Raw genomic sequence first — 6,000 nt, 5'->3', positions numbered from 1 at the left:
CACCTGGATAATATTTAGCTGCTACATTATAAACTCTGCTAGCTATTGAGGGCAGGTTGTGTAAATCAAAGATGACGACAGTAAGGGGTTAAACAAAAGATTAAAGCTGCCAGAAATGACAACAAACCAAACTACTCAGAGACGCTAAAAGAAGATACTAAATATGAAATATTGTGTCTGACATGTACCAAACATGGAGTCTGTAGTAGCAGGTTTTTTGGAGGGTGGGACTAGTTACTCTGGTCCCGCCATTCTCCAGGAGCACAGATGATATGTTCACACAGCTGCGATCTCAGATGTGGCCTTTTTTGCAGCTCCTAACTCAACACCTCGCAACGGGATACACTTTATTACAACACACACACACATGAATGGGCACCCGGCACCCCTCCCAGTCATGCCTGGCAACTTTGTAGTTTCTCACAGCTCTGTTCCCTGGAATCATAAAAATCAAGGCAAAAACATCTAACCTAGATAGCTGTGACATGCCCAAACCTTTCTCCACCTTCTTAACAGAGAGGGAGACGTGGAAAAGGAGAACATTTAATCTGTACGATCTTTAGCAGCTAATAAAGAGCCAGAAAGAAAGTTAGAAAGGGAAGAAAAAAGAAGGGCTATGGTAAAGACATGTTGTTTGCATGTTGTACTTCATAACATAGAAACAGACCATACCAGTTTAAAAGCATAATAACCTAAAAAAAAATCAATCTTCAGTGTTGTTAGGCAGGGTTTGATTCAGTTTCCCCTTTTCTTAATTCAAATTAAGTCCAAACTAATTTTTCTAATAACCATTTAAATTGCCATTTGTGGGGCACTGGTGGCGCAGTGGTTAGTGCACGTGCCCCATGTATGGAGGCTTTAGTCTTCCAAGCGGGCGGCCCAGGTTCAAATCCAGCCTGTGGCTCCTTTCCCACATGTCATTCCCTACTCTCTCTCTCTCTCTCTCCCTGATTTCCGACTCTATCCACTGTCCTATCTCTACATTAAAGGCGCAAAAAGCCCAAAAATAAATCTTTAAATTGCCGTTTGTGCCATACGTTGCATACGGAGTGACTTTTATATAGAGAAGGCAGTAGGTGTCAATTGTGAAAAATGTGAAATGGGCGGGCCCGCCACCAGCAATATGTGGAAAACAACATAACTGTCATTACAGCCAGGGACCACATGATGTTTGGACGGTCTATCTGAGGGGATAGATAACCAAATGGAATCATGTCAGGAAGAGCAAAGTGGTACTTAAAAACAAATGGAGTGAAAAAATTGTTGGAAACACAGGTCGATGGAAAAGACGAGATAAACTTTTGACTTTAGTCAGACAGGGCAGACGTAGATGGACAGGGCCTGGGGGTGGAGGGGGTGGAGAGAGTGGGGGCAATAAGGAGTCCAACCTGGAACAGAGCGACAAGAACTTTGCTTTCTAGTCATGGACGCCTACTCTACCAACTGAGCTAAACCAACTACCATTGCTGGGACTGCCTTGCGAACGAGAAGCAATTGTTTTGTTGTTACAGACATAACTGACGTTCATACTTGGGAAGAATATACTGTAGTTCTCAAAAGTGCCAAAAACAGTTTGGAGAATTGGAGATGCCCACACAATTGCTGAAGTGCCACAACATTTTTTTTTTATCAATCACAATCTTTTGACCTAAAGTCTCCTTTAGGTGTTAGTTATCACAAATATCAAATTATAAAAACTCATCTTCACCTAAAAAAAATAACTATACAAGATGGATGCATGCAGCATTAAGATGCTTGTATTCCCAGTACAAAAGCTGCAATCATGAGTGAAACTTTTACCATGTGTTAATGAAGGCGGATGCAGTTTGCCTTTAATTTAGTGCAACTTTTATGTCTGCCTTTAATGAGTCGTTCACCATGTGCGCTTATGTCGTATGTTAGCTTGGTCTTTCCAGTGGTGCTGCCTGCCCATTTTCTTCAGTGCTAATGTGCTAATCTGCTGTTTAGTCCAACCAGATGGGCCTCTCTCTATGTTGGAGGGAGATGGGGAGATTGGGAAGGAGGGGGGGGGGAGTAAAGGAAGTTACCTGCAGAGATCTCCCCTCATTAAAAAAATCCCTCTGCTGAAATCACAAACCCCACACTCAGCCCCTCCCCTCCCTCGATCTCCTTCTTCCATCCCCCTTTCCCAGGATAACCGAGAAAACTTTAATAAAGCAGCGACAGGCTCAGACACCCAAACTCCGCTCAACCATATCTCCCTTTCACACTCTTTCCCTGTGAAGTTTTTAAATCCCTTCCAAATACTCATTGACGTCCATATAGAGCTAATGTCTGACACTTAGCATGAAGAGATTCGTCATACTTTGGCATCCACATCACAGGCCTGTTGGCATATGCGCTAACTTCTCATAAAACTAACACATTCCTAGCCATAGATGAGAATAAAATGAGTGCAAGAGATGAAAGTTGGCGAGATCTGAGAACTACATTGATGTATATGGTTAGAAGTATGGTTTAAGAAAGGTGATATAAACCACATATGAAATGCAATCAGGGAGACCACACATGCTATATCAGTCAATCACACACATTCATACATGCACATGCTAACAGCTCTCTCCCGATGCCCTCTGAACATCTATCAAGTTCAGACCATCATGCGTGAGTGCATTTGACAAGAAAAGGAAGGTTTAAGAGCGAGGGCAGGAGGAAAGAAGGATGGACAGGAGGAAAGGAGAAGAGGAAAGAGGGAGGGAAGGGGAGGGACAAACTTTTAAAAGCCTGATAAAATTTCTAATCCTTTATTGCTCAGTTTTTGCTGTTGACAAAAAAAAAAGAGTGGAAGGGAAAAAAAAGGAGTGCAATGCTGTTTCTGAACTGACTTTTAACAATGGAAACTTCACCAAGCTTGTCAAAAATCTGCTTGTATCATGTACAAAAAGGACCGAGCTGCTGAAAACCTTCATATCGAATTCTGAGCCCAAAGAGAAAAATGTAACCAAAGTTAACAGTGGCCTTCTCGCTCACACACACACACACACACACACACAAACGCAGACTCCATCTTTCATCACAAGACAATGATCTCTTTTCCTGGACTGTCTACGCACTCCAAACCAAAAACCACGGGACTAAAAATGGGTCCTTGTCATAGTCTATTAGGAGTAAATTTGCTGTGTCCACAGAGTTGTTTCTCTCTTTCCCATTCCAGAGCCTTTCACCATGTTTTGATTGCACCCTCGAATCTGTCCTTCTCACCACCTCACAGTGTTTAGGAGGATTTAGCCACAGCCAATAGCCATACAACATCGATTTCTCAAAGGCGCTCGTAAGTAAACTCCAAAGATCCATCTAATAAGTGATGAACCACTACATCATCAATGAGTCTCCTCCTCCTACAACTCTGAGTCTTTCTCCTACCTCCTGAATTACTGCCCACTTAAGGTAATTGTGTAAAATGGTGCAAAATGGAGAATTCCTCATCAAATTGCAGAAACGCAGCTTAGAAAATGAAAGAAACAAACACTGAATCATGATGAAATGTAAACATCTTCTGTTCCTAAACTACACCTCATTTCATATCTTCAGTTTTATTTTCATTTTCAACGATGGGTAGAAACACGCAGCCCTGTAGCCAGAGGAGAAGTTGATGTTGGACATTTCTGCAAAAACTAAAATTACTCAAAATGAGAGCACGATGTTGGTGTCCAACACCAACATCTCAAAGGAATATGTTGACATTCTTGGTAATATGCTTATTCACTTTCTGGCTATAGATGGATGAGAATTTCAGTAAATATGAAGATTTTGCCAGAAGCCAGTTAGCTTAGCAAAAAATCTGAATAAGGCTAGCTTGGCTCCATCAGGCAACCACTGAACAAACTGTTAAGTGCATCTAAAGTATGTATTAACACATTGCAGACTACAATCAAAGATGGCTTCCAATAGGGTTTGGGTAAAAACAAAAGTTGCTCGGCCAGAAAGAAAAAAAATGTCTCAGTGAAAATAAACTTCAGGATTGTGAAGGGAACAAAACTGTAGTTTTTGCTTCGCTACATAAAGGGCACACAAACGTTTTGCACTGCATGGACCAATGACAGGCGATGCAAATTGTGCCTGTTGAATTTTTCTCTGGAATTCTTTAGGATACAGGTCTGGAAGAAGTATTTTCCCTGCTGTGATTACTTCTGATTTGTTTGAATAGGAGTATGTATTCTTCCTCTGAATCCATATTATAGTATATTTACTGATACCCTGATGAGACCATAACAGATTCTGCAACTTATTATTACATGCTATTACCAAACAAAAATTGCCACATCAGCATAAATTGTAAATATTAGTTTAATTGATTTTTGTTCTCATTCTTCAGCAGTTTACAAAAGTTGTGTTGCGACTGACCAACAGGGCAAAACATCCTCACGTTTCTCTGTAACCAAGTTTTGGAAATGAGTGCTTCATAAAAATCAAGGTTTCGAAAACATTTTCAAAATGAGGACGTATATAAAAAAAAACGTGTTTCATGCTGCTGGTACAGTATATTAAAATGCTTTTGATGCCTTTACTGTAGATATAGGATAGTCAGAAATCAGGTAAAGAGAGTGGTGGGCGACATGTGGGAAAGGAGCCACAGGTTAGATTTGAACCTGGTCTGTACGCTTGGGCACACGCACTAACCACTATGCTACCGGCACCCCCATGGATCTCTATCTTGCTGGCTGCAAACAAAAAAACTACCTACAGGTACAAATAAAGTAACCTGAAAACAAGACTACTCCTCTGCAGTCTTAACAGGACTCCTCTAAAGTCCAACGTTAATTTATGAAATAACTACAGAATCTGTGTCCTCTCTGCACCTCTGTCCAAACAGTTCACTCTACAAACAGCATGCTTACTGCTTTACTGAGGCTCATAAATATTCATTCCTGTTCAGCTCATGTGACTGCCTGCTGCTATTACCTGCACTGTTCAGCGGCACATATAAAAGAGAAACAATCTGTCACATACAACATTAACTCTTCCTACGACCCACATAATACAGGGCTGTTGTAATAATGCTATAACTGTTGTTTACATAGGCATAAAGTCACAGGACATTGACCCTGATAATACCTGACAGTAATGCCTGCTTTTCTTTTTCTTGGCCCAGTTTGGTCTGGAGCCTCTGAGCTCTCACAGTCAGGACAGATTTGATCAAAGACGGTCTCATTCTGAGTGTTTATACTGCGGCTTTGTGCAGTGATCCATTTGTGAAAGATGCAGTGTGTGTGTATGTGTGTGTGTGTGTGTGTGTGTGTGTGTGTGTGTGTGTGTGTGTGTGTATGACATGTATATGTATGTTTTCTTGTCACAGAGCCACTGCAGAACCTCCTCACTCCATCAAACACACCTTATCTACATATCTTAAATCCATGTGGCTGGGAATAAATACAGCTGGGCTTCATCACTCAGGTGACAAAAAAAACAAAAGACGATTGTGGATGATCAACAGATGGCAGAGAACAGCACAATAAGACTGGAGGTGTCAGGCATCCTAATAATAATATAATCACACCATTTCTGAAATTTCCTCTCTGCAGGAGAGAGGATTTTATACACTAAAGTCACTAACACATGTTTATGTTTATTTTGAATATATTGTCATAAAAATTGCAAATTGTATATGGTTAAAAAAAGCAATTTTGGCTACAAATAAATCCCAACTGATTAACTTTTTACTTTCATCCCTGCTTTTAGTAGTAGAAATGATATATACTATTTGAGTATTGTTTCATTTGTCTAATCACCTGAAAAAAAAAATTTGTTTTAGTTTCACTTAAAACCTTGAAGAAGTTAGTATTTCTTTGACTGTACAATATTGTGCCCTCAAGTTGCAGCAGCATGTCTCAAAAGCAGCCCATGAAGTTTCACAGAGAAGGAGCAATCTTAGAGCCCTCCTGAATGAAAGCAACTCCTATAGTTCTGGCTTTTATTTAATATCATTGTTTTCAGGTAGAAACTTAGGGGCCACGGAGGCCTTGAACAAAACATTGATAA

Source organism: Labrus bergylta, chromosome 15 (assembly GCF_963930695.1).
Source record: "Labrus bergylta chromosome 15, fLabBer1.1, whole genome shotgun sequence".
NCBI lineage: Eukaryota > Metazoa > Chordata > Actinopteri > Labriformes > Labridae > Labrus > Labrus bergylta.
This window is presented reverse-complemented; position numbering follows the sequence as displayed.